The sequence below is a fragment of the Phacochoerus africanus genome, chromosome 6 (assembly GCF_016906955.1).
Source record: "Phacochoerus africanus isolate WHEZ1 chromosome 6, ROS_Pafr_v1, whole genome shotgun sequence".
Taxonomy (NCBI): Eukaryota; Metazoa; Chordata; class Mammalia; order Artiodactyla; family Suidae; genus Phacochoerus; species Phacochoerus africanus.
The window spans coordinates 3,967,636-3,988,013 of record NC_062549.1 but is presented as its reverse complement, the minus strand read 5'-3'; the positions used below and the strand labels follow the sequence as shown (position 1 = coordinate 3,988,013).

Sequence of the window (20,378 nt, the reverse complement as noted above, 5' to 3'; positions counted from 1 at the left end):
CTGAATTCCATCTTGAAGGGTGATTGTATTGAGGATATTTTATTGGAGCTGGTGGAAGAAGGTGAAGAGGCATGCGGGTGCTCAGGAGTGATGACTCACTGGCCCTGGGGTGGTCGCAGCAGGGAAGAGAGAAGAAAGTGGGCAGGAAGATGAGGTAGGGGGCCCAAGGATGAAAGACCTTTACAACCCATGGGAAAGTCACTTTGCATCAGGAAGGTGATGCTGAGCCCAGGAGGGAAAAGTGGTCCAAGCAGCACCATGCTTAGAAGACCACCAGGAAGTTCTATTTCATTAGGGGGAGAACGAATCTGAAATAGAGCAAAGCCATGGGGAAGCTTGGGAACTGGTCCATGCGAGTGAGAAGAATCTGAACCAGCTGCAGGGGTGGGACAAAAAGAAGGTGGCGGGGGAGGAAGAATCAGAAAAAGCGATTTTCAGCAACTGGGTAATATAAGCCCCTTGGTATCTGTTTCTTCCAGACCAGGCTGCAGAACTAAAGAATATGAATAATAGATGAAGGGAATGATGATGCAAGTTAATACGAAAATGTTAACAATGTGCTTAAGTGAAAATTCTAGGGTGAGAGAACCAATCAGGAACAAGCGAGTGCAGTTAGAGGCTCAGCCCTAAACACTGTCGTTCTGTGGTTGCTCTTTAGCGATGGTTCCAGTGGTGTAGCGGGAGGTACTGGAAATATGCACTGACAGCGTCCCCTGATCTCTCAGGCATTGGGAATATGTCTCACAGGACAGAGTCCCTGTTACTCCCAAGCCTATTCTAGACACTTGTGATACACCAAGAAATAAATAACTAGGAAAACCATGGCAGCTTCAGGTCACCTCCTGTATTTGTCATCTTCCTTCCTGAGAACTTGTACCCAGCAGTGTAACCCTGGAAATAAGCAGCCAAAGCGCTAGAATGGAGAAATGATTCTCTCTCCCTTAATATCAGCAAGAGGAGCTTTGGACATTTCCCTGAAAAATTATAACTCTCATTTTCTGGAACTCTTGCGTTCTCGCCCTATCCCGTGCATGGAGTAACAGCTCTCCACACCCTGTTTCATTCAGCAGACACAGCAGCCTCTTCCCTGATGGTGTGGGGAGCAGCAGGAGAGCCAAGGCCATTGCCAGCCCAGCACCCGGGAGGTGCCGCCCAGATGCCAGAGAGCAAAAGGCAGTGCACCTCTGAGCTCGCCAGCTGAGACATCTTGTTTTTGTTTTCTCCGTGAATGATCACGGATGCGCCATCCAGGTAAGCAGTTTAGGATATTAATAACCTTATCATTACGCTGTCATCAATAGGAGCCGCAAAAACAAGTCATCAAAGAGGAATTTTGCATGCCCTGCACTGATAGCAGAAGGGTGGGCTGACTGCTGGCTCAGACAGCGAACTCAGTGAACCCAAGTTCTGGCCCAGAGCTTTATTTATCTAAAGAACAGAACTTCAGCAGGTTCTCCAGGAGTTCATCTCACTCTGCAGAATGACTCCCATTGACCGCGACATGAAATTGAATACCACTTTATTCATTTTCGTGCAGAGACAGAGCTGCCAAGATAGTCAGTTCATTTTCTCACCCTGGGAAAAGCCATTCAGGAGACCAAATCATGAAAAATTAAGTGGTGAGAGTTGATCTAACATGAATAGAGCACCTGGGATGCACTGGGTGCTAGAAATTTTATTTATCGTATCATATTTCATTCCAATAAGGACTCTGAGCTAAAGTACCTGCAGCTGATGGAGTTTCTACACCTTTCCCAGAGCTGGGATATGGCAGAACCAGAACTTGAACCCACTTCTGTCTGTCCCTAAAGGTATTCTCAGAGTTCTCCACGTCTGAAAATTTTAAATATTCCTGGAATCAATTGATTTTGAAACTGCATTTTTTTTCCTTTGGCCATACTCAGGGCATGCAGAAGTTCCCAGGCCAGGGATCGAAATCGAACCAGAGCCACACTAGTGACAATGTCAGATTCTTAACCTGCTGAGCCATGAGGGAACTCCCTGCATTTAGTTGTAGGATATTTCCCCTCCTTTTAGAGTAGGGAGCAGAAATGCAGAGACAGAGAACATGGGGTCTGAGGTTAGTCTCCTGAATTTCTGATCTTGGTAGTGCTTCCTGCTTGGTTGATATTGGGCAAGTCACGTAAGTTCAATTCTCATGTATATTAACTATAAAGAGGAGGAAAATTTTTTAAAATGAGGGAAATTATAGCAAAGTGCCTGGCATGTAGGAAGCGCTCAAGAAACACTAATTATCATTTTTTTATTAAACCGTAGTTGATTTACAATGTTCTGTCAATTTCTGCTGTACAGCAAAGGGACCCAGTCATACGTATATTCTTTTTCTCATACTGTCATCCATCGTGGTCTCTCCCAAGTGACTGGATGTAGTTCCCTGTGCTATACGGCAGGACTTCATTGCTTACCTATTCTAAAGGTTACAGTTTACATCTGCTAACCCCAAACTCCCAATCCAACCCTTCCCCTCCCCCTCGGCAGCCACAATTCTGTTTTCCATGTCTGTGAGTCTGTTTCTGTTCTTCAGATAGGTACATTTGTGCCATATTTTAGATTCCACATATAAGCAATATCATGGTATTTGTCTTTCTCTTTCTGACTTACTTCACTTAGTGTGAGAATCTCTTATTGCATCCATGTTGCTGCAAATGGCATTATTTCATTCTTTTTAATGGCTGAGTAGTATTCCGTGGTGTATATGTACCACATCTTCTTAATCCATTCATCAGTTGATGGACATTTAGGTTGTTTCCATGTCTTGTATGTTGTGAATAGTGCTGCAGTGTTAACATAGGAGCTCATGTTTCTGTTTTTGTTTTTTGCTTTTTAGGGCTGCACCTGCAGCATATGGAAGTTCCTAGGCAAGGGGGTCAAATTGGAGCTATATCCGCTGGCCTCCGCCACAGCCACAGCAACACCAGATCCAGGCCACATTTGCAACCTGCACCACAGCTCACAGCAATGCCAGATCCTTAACTCACTGAGTGAGACCAGGGATCGAACCTGCGTCCTCATGGATACTAGTCGGGTTCATTAACCGCTGAGCCATGAAGGGAACTCCGAGGTGCATGTATGTTTTGAATGAAAGTTTTGTCTGGATATATGCCCATGAGTGGGATTGCTGGCTCATATCATAGTTTTATATCTAGTTTTCTGTTTTGCATAGTGGCTGCCCCACTTTGTATTCCCACCAACAGTGTCGGAGAGTTTCCTTTTCTCCACACCCTCTCCAGCATTCGTTATTTGTAGACTTATTAATGATAGCCATTCTGACTGGTGAAAGGTGGTGCCTCATTTTAGTTTTGATTTGCAAGAAAATACTAATTATTGTTTGATTTTATACCCAGATTAATTGTGCACTGTTTTTACAGCTATACTTATGAGAATCAGTTTTGGCCATGTTGAATAAAATAACTTCCTCCAGACAGTTATGCTACATCCTGGCTTTTTGTCCATTTCTTCTGGTTGGGTTTGTTTGTTTGTTTGTTTGTTTTTCTGAAGATTGTATACACACTGGGTCATTCAGACAGGGGCATTCTGCCACAGTTCCATGCTGTGAATTTCACTTTCTGGAACTTTGCTCCAGGATATCTTAATTGTATATGGGGGTTTTCAATGCCTCTTAGGAGCAAGAGAGGCCAATTACTTCCCAGGACAGTCCACTTCTAATGGTTCCTGGTTACACCGTAAATGTGACTTAACAAGTCTCTAACTCGTGTGGACCTTACCACTCACAGGAACTACAGGGGGAGTTGGGCACCCAAGGACTTTGGGACCCTCCTTTGAGAGATCGAGACACTGCAGCGCATATAGAAGGGACAGGCCATTTATTGACAACTTGCTCTGGGTCAGCACTGGACAGACCTGAAAGCACCTCTACCAACATGCTCTGACTGGGCCCACACAACAGCCTTGTGGATGCCCGGACAGTGTCCACACCATCTCAGAAGACAAACTTTCTATCTCCCTGCATAGAATGCATGACCCGCAGGACAAAAGTCACTCTCTAGACTAGATCCATGGATTGGCCTCTGCCTGCTTTCCCAGTTGCATCACTCATGACTTTCTGCCTTATCATTTATGGCCCAACCACATGGACTTACTGGTAGCGCCCTGTCCCCATCTACCTGACCCCACCCATGCCCACAAACCACCCCAGCAGCTCCTTCCCCACATGCACCGCTATTTCTCAGCTGATGCTCTGTGCTATCACTGTATCTTCTTTGTAACATTCTTCCAGGTGTCTTTTTCACTGAGCAAACTCTGTGCTTTTAGATTAGACTGTTTTTAGTTAATAAACCTTATTTTTCAGAACAGGTTAGGTTTATTGAAGAAATTTATAAATAGATTTAGACTTACTGATAAATTGAGCTGATGCTATAGCATTCTTTTATACCCTGCACACAGTTACTCTCATTAAAAGTTTGAACTACTGCAGTACACTTGTTACAATTAGAGAACAGTTTTTTTTTTAAGGCTGCAGGTGCAGCATATGGAAATTCCCATTCCTGGGCTAAGGCTCAAATCAGACCTGTAGCTGCCAGCCTACGCCACAGCCACAGCAGTGCCAGATCTGAACTGCATCTGCAGCCTACACCGCAGCTCATGGCAATGCTGGATCCTTAACCCACTGAGTGGGGACAGGGATCACACCTGAATCCTCATGGATACTAGTCAGGTTTGTTTCTACTGAGTCATGACAGGAACTCCAGAGAACAATTTTTTTTTGACCATGCCTCGCAGCATGCCTAAGTTCCCAGGCCAGGGATCAAACCTGACCCAGGGCAGTGACAACGCTGAACCCTTAACTGCTAGGCCACCAGGCTACCAGAGAACTCATGTTTGTTACAATTAAAGAAGAAATATTGATACATTAATATCAACTAAAGCAGGTCTCACCGGAAAGTGCACTCCTGTTGTGCAGTCTATGTGTTTTGACAAATCCGTCATGTCATGAGTCCACCAGCAGTTAAGCGTCATACAGAATGGTTTAACTGCCCCAGTAATCTCCTCTGCTCCATCTGTTCATCCCTCCCCCAGACCTTCTGGAGGCCACCATTTTTTTTTTTTTAACATTCTCCAGTTTTTCTTTTTTTCTGAATGTTATATAATTAAAATCAGATACTACTTAGCATTTTCAGAATGGCTTCTTTGACTTAGCAGTAGGCATTTTCCCATGTTTTCTCATGGTTTGATAGTTCATTTCTTTTGTTGCTAATAATACACCATTGTATGGAGGTCCCATTGTTTGCTTATCTAATCACCTACTGAAGGACATCTTGGCTGTCTACAGTTCTTTTTAATGATTTTAATTTTTTTCTATTATAGTTGGTTTATAGTGTTTGTCAATTTTCTACTGTACAGCCAAGTGACCCAGTCACACATCTGTATATACATTCTTTTTCTCACATTATCCTCCATCATGCTGCACAATGAGTGACTAGATATAGTTCCCAGTACTACAGCAGGATCTCATGGCTTATCCATTATAAATTTTTCTAGTTTTTAGTAATGTAGAAATAAAGCAACTCTAAACCTTTAGGTTTAAGGTTTCGTGTGGACATAAGTATTCAAGCCATTTGGCAAAATAGCTAGGAGCACAAATGCTGAGTTGTAAGACTATGGTTAGTGTTGTAGAAACACTGCCAACCTGTCTTCCAGAATGGCTGTATCATTTTGCATTTCCACCAACAATGGATGAGAGTTCCTTTGGCTCTATGTCCCTGTCAGCATTTGCTATTGTCAATTTGGAGGTTTTAGCCATTAAAGTATGTTTGTAGTGGTATCTCAATTGTTGTATTTTGCAAATCCCTAATGACATATGATATATTTAGCATGTTTTTTTATATGCTTGCTCGCCATCTGTATCTCATCTTTGGTAAAGTGCCTGTTCAGATCTTTTCCCAATTTTTTTAACTTGGATGTTTGGTTTATTTTATTTATTTATGTATTTTTCTTTTTACAGCCGCACCTGCAGCATATGGAAGTTCCCAAGCTAGGGGTCGAATCAGTGCTTCAGCTGCAGGCCAATGCCACAGCCATGTCAACACTGGATCTGAGCTGCATCTGCAACTTACACCACTGCTTGCAGCAAAGCTGGATCCTTAACCCATTGAGCAAGGCCAGGGATCGAACCCACATCCTCGGGACACTAGGTCAAGTTCTTAACCCACTGAGCCACAATAGGAACTCTTGTCTTTTTATTTTTGAGTTTTAACAGTTCTTTGTACATTAAAAATTTTTTCATTAAAGAATAGTTGATTTTCTTTGTACATTTTGGGTACAAATCCTTTATCATGTATGTGCTTTGCAACTGTTTTCTCCCAAACTGTGGCTTCTCTTAATGAATATTCCTTTTTTTCAAACTTTGACAATTTTCATGCATGAAATGAAAATACTTTTCTAAAAGAAGTTAAGGTGGAAGTGCCGCCCTTGTCTGTGCAATCTCATTTCCGTCCCTCATCCTCCTACGTGGCTGTTACTCTGAATCCCCTCCTACCCCTGCATTAAAATCAAGTCAGTGTCACCTCCTCCCAGAAACTCCCACAACACCCTCCCTTTCCTCCCAGGTGTAGGGCGGTAATGGGTTCCCCCGCCTGTGCTCTCCCACGCTCCTCTGACATCTTGTGAGTCACCGTCCTTTCCCCCGCCCCCAACTTCCTCTCTGTCTCCCAGACCACCACTTAGATGGTGGCTTTCTGTTCATGAGCCGGGTTTACCCTTGCAGTGAAAGATCCCTCATGGCAGGCTATTTTTCTTGTTCAGTTTTGACCATCACTGCCTGGCACAGAGTGAGCACGCAATAAAAGAGTTTGGCCAAAACATGGATTTGTTTAAAATACTGAATGAGGAGTTCCTGTTGTGGTGCAGCAGAAATGAATCCAACTAGGAACCATGAGGTTGTGGGTTCAATCTCTGGCCTCAGTGGGTTAAGGATCCAACGTTGCCATGAGCTCTGGTGTAGGTCGCAGATGCAGCTCGGATCCCATGTTGCTGTGGCTGTAGTGCAGGCTGGCAGCTGCAGCTCTGATTCAACCCCTAGCCTGGGAACCTCCAAATGATGTGGGTGTGGCCCTAAAAAATATATATATATATATATATTCAGTAAGTCCTTGATATATCCTCAGCATAAAAGGATAGACATTCTGCTACTACAGCTCACTTTTAGGACTCATCCAGGGACTTTTTGTTTTTTTATGGCTACACCTGCAGCATATGTAAGTTCCCGGGCTAGGGGTTGAATCCGAGCTACAGCTACCAGCCTACACCACAGCCACAGCAACACCAGATCTGAGCCTCATCTGCATCGACACCACAGCTTGCAGCAATGCTGGATCCTTAACCCTCTGAGCAAGGCCAGGGATCAAACCCACATCCTCACGGACACCATGTTGGATTCTTAACCCGCTGAGCCACAACAGGAACTCTTCATTCAGGGATTTAAATTCTCCTCTCAGATGGACACAAATGAATAAAATACACAAAAAGGATAGTACATTCATACACTCAGTCTAAAAATTATTTTTCATGTGCGGATGAAACTTTGGATTTTGACCAGGTGCGAGATCACAGGTGAATCTCAACCAATGTGAAATCTCCAAGATAGAGCCAATACAATACGATCACAATGAAGTAAACCAAACACTGATAATAAAAATACAAAGAAACAAAAGAATCTATAGCAATAAAACAAAACTATCCACAGCTCAGTGACTTAGAATTCACGGAATATTCACACATATGCCAATCGTAGGATAGAGAAACTCAAAGTTAATCTGTGTTTCTTTTTGTAAAAATAAACTTACGGAGGCTGGTGTATGGTTAATGCACTTCACTTATGAATTCTCGTCAATGACACTTTTTCATCTTGTTACATTTGTGAGAAGATCTGGAGCGTCTCTGAAGCTAAAGGATTTGATTTCCCGGAGCCCTGAGATTCTTCAAAGCTGCCTCAGGGACCACGCGGAGGAACAGCAGGGGGCGGTCCCCCAGAGGGGTCTCCCCCAGTGAGGAGGATCTGACGCCCTGTTCATTGACTCGGAACTTTAACATTAGAGGGATGTACTACGGCATCTGGTTTTTAAAAATTTTATTTTATTTTTATTAGACTATAGCTGATTTGCAGTGTGGTATTAGTTTCTGCTGTACAGCAAAGTGGTGACCCAGCCCTACACATATACACATTCCCTTTCTCATATTATCTTCCATTGTGGTCTGTTCCAAGAAATTGGATATAGTTGCCTGTGCTGTACAGTAGGACCTCACTGCTTCTCCATTCTTAATGTAATAGTTTGCCTCTACCAACCCCAAACTCCCCATTCACCCCACTTCCTGCCCTCCCGCCCCTTTGGCAACCACAAGTCTGTTCTCTATGTCTGTGAGTCTATTTCTGTTTTATAGGTAGGCTCATTTGTGCCGTATTTTAGATTCCACATATAAGTAATATCATATGGTCTTTGTCTCTCTCTTTCCGACTTCACTTAGTATGAGAATCTCTAGTTGCATCCATGTTGCCACAAATGGCATTATTTTGGGGTTTTTTAATGGCTGAGTAGTATTCCATTGTGTGTGTGTGTGTGTGTGTGTGTGTGTGTGTGTGTGTGTGTATCTCATCTCACATCTTCTTGATCCATTCATCTGCTGATGGACATTTAGGTTGTTTCCATGTCTTGGCTGTCGTGAATCATGCTGCCATGACCATAGAGGTGCATGTGTCTTTTCAAATTATAGTTTAGTCTGGATAGATGCCCAGGAGTGGGATTGCTGGGTCATATGGTAGTTCTACATAATTTTAAGTCCAAAGATAAGGAAGATTTCATAGTTGCCTGATTCAGTGACTCAATGAGAGCATCAAAAACTAATGAATTTTTTTCTCTCTTCGCATTGCCCTGGACTCCATGGCTCTACTCTTAGCCTTAGCGAGCGCTCACTGCAGCAATTCCATGGGTCGCGCACAACACAAGAGCCAGGGGAAGAAGGGGGAGTGCCTCGTATGAGGTTTTTCTCCTTGAAGGAAAGAAACTTTCCCCAGAAGCCTCCATCAGCCCTCCCTACGTGGACTGGTCAGCTCCCTAAAGACAGCGTGGGGTTAACCTCCGCCCAAGGCACTTTGCTGGCAGCACAGGCTGAGGGGTTTCGGGGTAGATCCCCGCCGCCAAATGCCAGCATGCGAGTTAGTGAGGTTGTGTGCAGTGGTGTCCACATGTTCCATTTAAAAAAAGAGTGTTCTACTGGAAAACTATTTAAGTTAGAAAACTACTGGAGTTCCCGTCGTGGCTCAGTGGAAACGAATCTGACTAGTATCCATGAGGATGAAGGTTCGATTCCTGGCCTCGCTCAGTGGGTTAAGGAAATGGTGGTGTCATGAGCTGTGGTGTAGTTTGCAGACGTGGCTCGAATCCCGTGTGGCTGTGGGGGCTGGTGGCTGCAGCTCCGATGGGACCCCTAGCCTGGGAATCTCCATATGCCGCGGGTGCAGCCCTGAAAAAAATAGGTTAGGAAACCACTGGCTTTAACTCTCTCTAAGACTGCTCTCCATCATCAGGGGCCTGTGAGGGATGACTCTGCCTGCCTCAGGGCTGTGCGTGACAGAACAGTCAAGGCTGCATCTAAGGCCTGGTACGAGGTAACTCCTGGTGGATTCTCAGTGTGCTTCTAGGCCCCTGGTGGCTCAAATGGAACCTTACCTCTCCCTGTGCCTGTGCTTCTGGGGCTCTGGGCAAGAGAGAGCGTTTCCCTCTCTACACGGGGAAGTCGCAAGCCAATAAGACAGAGGAGAGACTGTGGGGGGTGGGGAGTCAGGGGAGCAGATCTCAGGGTAGCCCACATGGCAAGGAGAAAGGTGGCTGGCCCGGCAAGGGCTGGAGAGGGAGTGGGCTTAGAATGGGCCCCATCTAAGGTCAAGGGCTGCTCGATGGTGTTTGGGTCTCTAGCCGGGGCTGGACTGAGGCAAGTGGCGCATCTGTGAGAGTTCTTAATCTTCTCCTTTGAGGAAATAAATGTTTGTGGAATTCCCTGGTGGCTTAGCGGGGCAAGGATCCAGCGTTGTCACTGCTGTGGAGTCGCTTTAATCCCTGGCCTGGGAACTTCCGTGTACCATGGGTGCAGCCCCCCAAAAATGTTTCTATATAAAAATATCCCAAAGTTAGATTATGATGATGATTGCACAATTTTGTAAATATACGAAAAACCACTCAATTTGTATGCTTTAAAGAGATGAGCTTCATGGTATAAAGCTGTTAAAAACAACAAAAATGTAGAAGTTTAGACATTGGTATACAATTTTACAGATGCCTCGACCCCAGCCCCCAAGTTTATGGTCCCTCTGGGCAGTCCCTCCGTCCTGCTACACCCTCATTTTTCAAGCAGTGAACAAGAACCATTTGTCATGACTCTCTATTTTTTACTTAGATTTATGAAGAATAGGGACATTGACCTTAATGCCCTGTGCTTAGGAAATTTTAAGCACCCACAGGATTTCACAGCAGGAATCAGGGACCTTTAGAAATCATAGAGCCAGCTTCCCTTTATACACCTGCCATTCTGAGGTCAGTGAGTCTGAACACCTCACAGAAAGGCAGTGCTGCCAACACAAGGAGCCGAGACTGATGCTCAGTGCCTCTTGTCACCTCCTCTTGTGACGCACCGGATTCACCCTGTCAGCCGCAGGGGCCTGTGGCGTTTTAGCTTCTCCAAGTGACACTCCAAGTCACTTCTTAAGGATCCAGGGCCCTCAGGGGCCAGTGCAGACCGTCCAGCCTGAGCTGGTACGTGCAGAAGTCTTCTTGAAGGGGGTCAAGTACAGAGCTAAAGGCCTGAAAGATGCGTGTCAATAAAAACGGGGTTAAAGAGAGAGGATACCCCCACCCAGAATAAACGGCTTGAATCAAATCCCCCCAAAGGAAAAGAGTTTGTGAAAATTCAGCTGCTTCAGTCCAACTGGCGTGCAGGGCAGAGGGAAGAGTAATGAGATTGAAATGTTCCTGAGTTAATTAATTTGGTCGAAATGGGCCACATCCCAGTCACCCTAAACTGCCTCCCTAAGCTTTCTTTCCACAGCCCTTGTGCCCTGTGTAAAGTGACCTTTCACATTCTGAATGAGTCATTAAAAATTCCGAGCACTCCGGCAGATGAGCTTTCAGATGTATGAAGAGTGTGGAGAGCTGGCGTGGCGGTGATTTCAGACGCACCAGTATCTCCGCCCATAGACATGTACTGGCAACCTCCACGTGCTCTTGTGTAATTACTCCCCTCAGCCAGAGACCTTTCTGCGTTGGGACAGATGCAGTGCATCCAAAAGGACGAGGGGAGTGGAAGAGGGTCATTCACAGAGAAGCAGCTCTGCAGGTGACCACGTGCAATGCTGTTTCTCGTCCCGCCCTCGTTCCCTCCCAGGTTCTGACCAACACGGTGCAGCTCCTACAACCACGTAGCCTATGGATGGCGAAGCCCAGAGGCCGCGGGGCAGTCGCTGGGAGGTGCGGCTCAGAGGAGAGGACCTCCGTACACCTTCCAGCAATAAAAGCATCTGGTGGACGCCGCTATGGAGGCTCTGGTTGCCAAGGTGAGTCGTGCTGTGCTGGGGTCTGGAGCCATGGGCTCCGTGTGGTTGTGACTGGTGCTGAGCGCATGGCCTGTGTCTGGGCTGACATGTGACGGATGCCTTCTCAGGCTGAAGGCTTAATTACATGCGTACCAGTCTTTCCAGTGGGAATAGAAGTGTGTTTCATGGATGCACTCTAGCCATTCCCAAGTCTCCTGAGAGAGCAGTGGGTTTGCATGCCCACATCCTACTCTGACCAGGATCCGGGATAAACCGTGAGGACAGGCCCTCCTAATGCTAAGACTTTGCTGCTGTGTGAGGGGTGAAAAGAGCCTAGAACATGATCGAGGCTCATCAGCCCAACGGCCCATGGCTTTCGAGAGCAGGAAGCAGCATTTCTGGAGTTTTGGAAGGGGGTCTTCCCTTGGGTCTTACGTTCTTAAACGGACACATGTCCTGTCTCTTGACGATGCCCTGGCCGTCACAGCAGCATGGAGAAGGTGAGGCAGATCCCTCTGCCCACGTCCTCTGGGTCCGAGTCTCCTGGAAACTTCAAAATCCCTCCTTGTAGCCCAGACGGCAGGACCTATCACGTGAGATGTCATACCTGGGTCAGCGAGGCTGCAGTGTTTTAGGGGCCAAACACGAGCAGAACTGGGTTTGGCCCAAGAGGTGTAACCAACAGGATGTGGACCCAGCAGCGGGGCGAAGTATCGGTGGCAGCATATTCTAGGTGCCCAGGGAGGGGAACACATTCTAGGGCAGTTAACCTGTGTTTGGGCAGAGCTGGTGATCAGACGGATCCCGGCTGGACCTGTGTGCTTGTTTCCTGCATCTTTGGATAAAATGCAATCCAGAATGCGATCATCCGGCCAAAAGAGACCCCTGGCAATGTCCGCTGCCACTTCCTTGGTCTTATTACGTGATGACAAAAGGTGAAAAAGTAGCTCAATCTCAACACCTTAAAAAAAGCAAATAAAACCCCCAATTTGTAACCAGTGGTTTTAGACAAAATACCATAAACATATCAAAGTCTAATTTCTCACAAGAAATCAGTAAATTCAAATGTCCTGGGTAGGTTTCTTTTATTAACAAGGTACACATGACGTGGTTTGAAAAGAGTCAGATCTTGCTAATATTTTTGAAGAGTCAAAGCACATTTTCAAGGTAATTCTCCACCAGCAACAGATGTGTCAGGAAAACTCGTGAGAATTTCATCAGTGGAGAGGGTGACGATATAACACCATCCAGAGCTATCAACTCAGTGAGGTCAAGTGCATGTCTAACTCCTCAAAGTAAGGTTTTTTCCCCCTGTAAAATTGAGGGATAGTCTTTTTAATCTTGGAGTGGTATAGAAAGAATGACCACTTTAATTGGTCCTAAACGAGCCTCAGGTTTCCCAAGTGAAAGGTGCTTATTGAGAGGCCGCTCAGCTGCCGAGGCCTGCTCCTGGCCTCCCTCCACGTGGACCACGATGCTGGAGGCACCGGCCTTCTGAGTGGCTGACGGCCCAGCTGCCCCTAGTTAGAGGGAGGGCGAGAAGCACGCCTGGGCCCAGGCAGGCCTGTTTCCTGCTCATTGCGGGGGAGGCGCCAGAGCTATAAAAGGGTGAAGCCCCAGGCCGCCCTCCCCTCTGCGTGGGCCAGGCTGCCAGGCCTCTGTTCTGGTGCCCTGGGCTGGGCTGGGGTGCAGGGCGGCAGGGGTGGGGTTTGCTCCCAGTGGGCTTCTGGGAAGATGGGGTTGGGGGGCCTGGCGGTTCTTCACTGTTGAGCAAAGTCCCTGCTTCTTTCTCTCTCCTCCCCAGGCCTGCTCTCACTACAAAACTCTCTCTCACTCTCCTGTCTCTCTCTGAAAGCCAAGGAGGCCTCTCTGGGGTTGCGGGGCTCCTCCTAGAGAAAGCCTTCTGAAGCTGCCCTTTTCTTTAAAAAACAAACAACCCTTAAGTGCGTGTCCTCAGTTCAGTGGGCCAGCGTGAAGCTTGGGGTACCTTACTCCAAGTAAGGCCTGACCCCCCAACCTTCTAGGGGAACAGACCAAGGTCTCAGGAGGCCTCAAAGTGCCCTGGGCACAAAAGAGGGGGCTGGGTGTGGAGGGGGGCACAAAAGGGCCCCGGGGCTTGTGGAATGTGGGCTTGGGGGTTCTGGGAAAGAGCGTGGTGGTGGAAATGGTCCCTCTAGTGAGGAAGTGAATAGGCCTGGGCTTCCTCCAACAGGTAGGCCTAGAAGGAAAACCGGACCACTGACCCCGTAAGCAGCAGACTGGGCAGTACGAAACCTGCTGCGGGGGCTGTCACTTCGTAAAGGCACTGGGGTCAAGCCACCATGGCCTCAGGGGGTCGCTAGAGTTTGCCCCCAGACAGGTGGCGAGGGGGCTGGTGGACGCCCTGGTCCACCCTGTGTAGCTGTGGAGCCTGGGGCTGCCCAGCACCCCCTCATCAGGGCTGAGCACCGCAGGCTGTTGCCTTGATCCAGCTTCATCTAGGAAGAGACACCAAAGCAGCCAGAACCCCAGTGCTGAGCCGACCTCTCCGAGAACAGGGCTGCCCAGCCTCTTCCTTGTCCCCGGGCTGGGGAAGGGCCTCATGATTTCTGAACTTTAGAATATCAAGTCATTCAAGTTTTAAAAAAAACCCAGGCCCCTTCTGCGATGGCTTTATTTGGCTTTAAGTAAAGCAACTATGTTTCTATGTTACTGAAGAAAATAGTTTAACTAGAAGTTCCTTATTCCTGTTAGTATGAGCTGCTTCTGAGGGTCTAATCTGCTTTCGGAAAGCTCCAAGGGTTTGTGCTGAGGGAGGAAATTGAGAGAACCCCGGTCTCAGGTGCAGAGAATCGCCCTTGTGTCCTGCAGTGATTACCCTAGTAAGTCTCCTTACCCCCTTCACCATACAAAGCGACACAAGTTCTTTGGGCTAAGCTCTTAAGATTGACCCCCTGGCACTTTTCAGATACGCAACACACACAACACACTATCACCCGGGTGGCCGTGTTGTATGTTACCCCAGATGAGCCCTGGAGGTTTCTCTCTGCTCTCCCCTCACCTGCTTCCCTCCCTTCCTTTTCCCCTCCGCCAGGTATGAGTAACACTCGGAGTCTGTTTCGGCTCTGCTTTGGGAGGATGCTGGGATGACTGGGGACCACGCACGAGTGTGGATATCGCTGCCCAAACCGATCTTCCCTTAAAAAAACTAATCTAGGTGCCAGATGCTCTAAAGGAGTTTGGGCTTCGTCCTGGTCCTGCTGTCCTTAAAACCCAGATGGCTCTGAGGACGTCATGTAACGGCTCAATAACTAGGGAGTCAGAGATTATGGTGTCTCAGATGCAGACTTTCCCAAACAAAAGTTCAGGAGAAGGTTCCTAGGTCCCATAAAACCCGTAGATCATAAGGTAGAGCGCTGAGGGTGTTGGGGAGGGTGGCTGCACTTAATCCCAGGTCAGGAGCAGAGACGGTGACTCAGAACAGCTGAGAACAGAAACTAGAACCGCCCTGGCCTCAGCATGGGGGGGTTTGAGCAGGCTGGGTGGGCTGCCATTGGGGGCGAGACAGCCTGCCAGGTGGCAGCCAACATGGATTACATGAAACAAGGTGAATTTTCCCATGGTACCCCACTTTTTCTAGGTCTGCGCAGGATATTTCATTCCCTGGCAGTGCACAAGGATAAGTTGCTCTCTATTGGTCCTAAACGAGCCTCAGGTTTCCCAAGTGAAAGGTGCTTATTGAGAGGCCGCTCAGCTGCCGAGGCCTGCTCCTGGCCGGCCTCCACGTGGACCACGATGCTGGAGGCACCGGCCTTCTGAGTGGCTGACGGCCCAGCTGCCCCTAGTTAGAGGGAGGGCGAGAAGCACGCCTGGGCCCAGGCAGGCCTGTTTCCTGCTCATTGCGGGGGAGGCGCCAGAGCTATAAAAGGGGAAGCCCCAGGCCGCCCTCCCCTCTGCGTGGGCCAGGCTGCCAGGCCTCTGTTCTGGTGCCCTGGGCTGGGGTGCAGGGCGGCAGGGGTGGGGTTTGCTCCCAGTGGGCTTCTGGGAAGATGGGGTTGGGGGGCCTGGCGGTTCTTCACTGTTGAGCAAAGTCCCTGCTTCTTTCTCTCTCCTCCCCAGGCCTGCTCTCACTACAAAACTCTCAAAGCCAAGGGCAGACACAGGCCTCTCTGGGGTTGCAGGGCTCTGTGGGGTCTGCTGCTGGCCTCCTCCTAGAGAAAGCCACCTTCCTCTGAAGCCTCCTTCTGAAGCTGCCCTTTTCCCCAAACAAAAACCCTTGGAATTCCCGTAGTGGCACAGTGGTTAATGAATCTGACTAGGAACTATGAAGTTGTGGGTTCGATCCCTGGCCTTGCTCAGTGGGTTAACTATCCGGTGTTACCGTGAGCTGTGGTGTAGGTCGCAGACGCGGCTTGGATCCCGCGTTGCTGTGGCTCTGGTGTAGGCCAGTGGCTACAACTCTGATTGGACCCCTAGCCTGGGAACCTCCATATGTTGTGGGAAGCAGCCCTAGAAAAGGCAAAACAAAAACCCTTAAGTGCGTGTCCTCAGCTCAGTGGGCCAGGGGGAAGCTTGGGGTATCTTACTCCAAAATATAAGGCCCGACCCCCCCAGCCTTCTAAGAGAACAGACCGAGGTCTCAGGAGGCCTCAAAGTACCCTGGACACAAAGGAGAGGGGGGCTGGGTGTGGAGGGGGTGCCAAAGGGCCCCGGGGTTGTGGACTATGGGCTGGGGGTTCTGGGAAACGGCGTGGTAGCAGAAATGGTCCCTTGTTTCTAGCGAAGAAGCAAGCAGGGCCTGACGGTCCCCAGACGTGTAGACCCAGAAGGAAAACTGGAGCACTGACCCCGTAAGCAGCAGGATAGGCTGTACTTCCCTCTCCGTCTCACAATGGGGGGCGGTTAGCAGCCATCCCTGTACCCGGGTGGTGTTTCTCTGTTTAACCTCAAGTTGAGGATGAAAAGGTTGGTTGCTGGAGCCTTCTGAGAACTAACCCTCTAGAGTCTTGTTAACAAGGCCCAGGGAGATTAGATTCAGCCGTCAAAGGGGCTACCAATCAGCTGTGAGAACTAAATGGCCTTGAATAAGGCAGCCCAAGATTCTTCCAGAAAATGGATCCTTAATTCAAAACTGGTGCCTTAATGATCTCGTTATAAACAGGGGCGCAGTAACTATGGGACAATCAGGGCTCCCTGTGGGTGGCATCTAGCAGCGTTTGCTGTTCCTTCAAACTCCCCACCGGAAAACCCTCCACCTCCCCACCGAACACCCTCCAGACAACGGCATTGACGGTTTCAGGCCAGGCTGGGACTTGAGGTCCTAAGTCCCCCTGCCGAACTTGTTAGAATTGGCCAGTGTTGCATCCTTCCCTTTTTAAGAGTATGTGTGCACTGCGTGTTGGCGAGGACTGCTGCCTCCCTTCCCTCCGTGGGTGGGCGCACCTCCCCAAGGCCCTGGGGAAGCTGGACGTCTGGCTGCTGATGGGAAGGGCAGCGTCCAGGAGCGCCAGGCAGGGGAGGCGAGGCTCCCTCTGGACCTGAGCTGATCAATTGTCAGGTTGGGGACTTGAGAATGGGGTTCCTCACTGGCTTGGCACCTGTGATGACCCTGTTCATGGGGCCCGGGGCCCCTGAGGCTGTCCTGGGTCAGTCGGCTTGCAATGTCCTTGTTCTGCCCCTTTGCTCACGACTGTGACTGTTGCAGGCACCCTGGGCCTCAGGATGTGAGGATGACCAGCAATGTTGGGGTGGGTTCCAGGAGCCCAGGAACTACAGGGAACCCAAGGAAGGGGGTGGGAAGAGCACAGACTGAGGTGCAGCCTTTGCCCCTCGTGGGGCCCAGCAGAGGCGAGGGAGGGTGCCTGTGGGGGACCTCTTTGGGGCTTCCTCTCCAGACGAGTGCTGGTGTGACCTGTCTCATTTGTCCTTCGGCTTCCCTCTTGCGTGACTGCTCAGCACATTTATTCAGACACTTGCCTGGCATAGGAAGGCCTTTCCATGCCTTGAGAGAATAGGTTGCAGGGAGAAGGCAGCTCTCAGGGCGAACCCTCCACGTGGCTGGTGAAATCCAAGAGCTCCTGTATTGAAAATATTTCCTGCTTGCTGAGGGGCTGAGTTTAATGAGTTTTTCAAGACCGTGGCTCGATGTGCGAGTAGGACGGTGTGGCAGCAGCAAGAGGACCAGGTCCTGAAATGGGCCCCCGGGTGCTGGTCTCAGGGCCCCCAAGTGTGCTGAGCATGTTTTCAGCATGACTGGACAGACAGGTGGCAAGGCAGAGGGACCGACCAGGAAGATGACAGGCTTGAGTGGGGAGCTTCTGGAGGGTGCCTCCTGGGTGCTGCTCGCCACAGTAATGTAAAAACCTGAGTGTGGGGCCACAAGACTTAGCCACCCAATGTTCCAAAACCTAATAGAATTTTCCTGACCTTTTCCAACCTTTAGGCACTTCCCTGACCTCCTTTTTGCCCTTCTGGTGGCAGGTGTTGCTGGCATGGAGACCCTGTGGTTCCTGGAGGTCAAAGTCTAGCTTTTCTGACTCTAGGCTTTAAGGCAGGAAGGTCCCTGTGCTCTTTGGTTCTGAATGTCCTAAAATCCCAGGTTTCCAGACTCTTTCCCCCCAATCCCCGCCACACTGGCTGAGAGGTCTACACCCAAGATGCCCTTTCTACCCAAATATCCTCACTTGGGACTTCCTCCCCTTCTCCGGCATCTATCAGACATCTCCCAGGACTCTTTGGAGGGATTGGTGATGGTGCAGTTGAGAGTAATTAGAAACCTTTCTTCATGTCCCCCCGAGGGGCGGACTCAGGTGACTGGGGCCGCTGGTTGCAGCCTGAAGCCCCAGCATCCTCCCAGGTCATCCTTAAGACATCGGCGAAGTCCCTCTCCCTCTCACCTCGCGGATCCTTGGGTGTGTCTTCATGGCCTTGCAATTTGGTGTCTCTGCCGTCTCGGGGTGGTTGACCTGGGGATGGTCACCTATGTCCACTCAGGTGCGGTCACCTAGAAACGATCCCAGTGCCACCCTCTGACCTATGGATCTGTGGCAGCTGCTCCCTCCTAACTGGAGGGCTTGTGTGTAGTGGCTTCAGGTGCTCTTCATGCATCATCTGGTAGCTGCCCAACATTCTGGGTAAAAATAGCCTCTGCTAACCATCTCAGACTTGCCATCGACTGGCGGGAAAATGTTTCTCCCAGAAACTTGCCTTAAAAAGGCAGCAAGACTGAAGAAAGCAACAAACGCTGCATCAATGACCTTGACCAGCCCAGCCTTCTCTGGTCTCCTTGGCCCCTTTCAGGGGTGACTCTCACCCTCCGTGGTCCCATTGGTAGGGTGTCAGCTGCCACTTGGGGCTCCTATTGGCCCCCATCTCTAGTGGGCCCTTCTGACACCTGAGCCTTCTGGTCGAATTCAGGTCTAGACAGCCTGGTTCCAGTCCCAGTGAAGATCTGGTGGTGGGAGGTGCGTGGATGTTGGGTTGATGTCTGAACCGGCTTCATTCCTCTGGCCCTAACCTTTGGGATAATGGCAGTTGGAAGAAATGTTACGTGAGGCCCCAGACTTCGAAGATGAAGCAGACTATCAATTGATGAACCTGAGCCTAAGGGGGAGAGGAGGTCTTTCCATCAGTCTTAGAAATGGTCCTCTGTTTCAACAGGCAGACCCTGCCTGTCCCATGTGCCCCTCAGCGTGACCAGCAGTAGGTCTGCGGGGAGGCGCCGAGACTCTTCCCCCCCCCCCTCTGGAAACTCTTCACTCTCATCCTGAGACCATGAAGGGTTAGAAAGGCTTATTTGCATGAAAAGAAAGTGAGGAAATTGAGGTCAGGGGTCTGCCCTTGCTCTCCTCTCCCTCTCGACACAAGGGTATGTCGGTGGCAGAGAATGAGAGGGAGGGGGGACCAGGTTGGTAACGGGATTACCAGGATGGTTACGAGGATAGAATCCTGTGGAGGTGTAGACCCGTGCTTGGGTGGGTTACGCCTCAAAGAGGTGAGAAGGAAGCAGCACATCCTTGGTGGCGGCAGGTTGGGTCAGCTGAGGGAGCATCGTTCCTGGAAGCATCTTACCTGCAGTCTTGTAATTCCTGATTCTAAGAATTCTTCCTGAAACTCCCACGGTCTCTTCCCAGTGAGAAGTACTATGAGGCTTCTCAAGGCAAAGCCTGAGCACAGTGGCTCTGGAATTGAATGTCACAGTTGACCTTCTGATTCACAAGTCTTTGGACTGCTCTGGGGGAGTGACTTATAAATATGTGCTTGGTTTTTTATCTACGTTAAAAAGTAACTTCCATTTCCTGAGATCTTTCTAAAATGTGGGAATGACTTGATGCTCCTCCGGTGACACTGGTGCAATTCAATGCCAAGAGGCTTGGCTGCCCAGGAGTTGGATCCACCCAAAGTGGGGTGGGTGGGTAGATGCTTTGGATGTGGATAAAGACTGGATACCCTGCAGCCATGTGGCCTGAGTCGGGGGTGGGAGCAAAGAGCTCCAGAGCTGTGCGTACATCGCAGTAACTTAGAAGCTACATGTTCATGATAGGCCCTACAACAATTTTCTGTCTGCAAATTCCGGTTCTGTCCCCTGGTCCCGAAGGGCAGGGCTTCCTGCTACCATCCTCCTGGCCACACTGAGTCTTCAGCTTCTCCCCAGCCCAAGGAGGGATGGAGGTGCTGCCTGAAGCACCTCTGTGGACGTTGTCACTTCCTAAAGGCACTGGGGTGGAGCCACCATGGCCTTGTGGGGTCTCTAGTGCAGTGTGTGGCGATGGGGCTGGTGGGCTCCCTGGTCCACCACGTGTAGCTGAGCCTAACGGCTGCCTAGCACCTCCTCATTGGA

General features: G+C 49.3%; 1 long non-coding RNA gene across 1 annotated transcript in view; it reads left to right on the top strand.

The window, feature by feature from the left end:
- Nucleotides 1–11,577, top strand: part of LOC125128999 (uncharacterized) — a 58,031-nt gene extending 46,454 nt beyond the window's left edge. Inside the window, exons 4-5 of the long non-coding RNA XR_007135378.1 lie at nucleotides 1,068–1,251; nucleotides 11,413–11,577. This is a non-coding gene — a long non-coding RNA (uncharacterized LOC125128999). The remainder of the gene's footprint in view (nucleotides 1–1,067; nucleotides 1,252–11,412) is intronic.
- The last annotated feature ends 8,801 nt before the right edge of the window (nucleotides 11,578–20,378 follow it).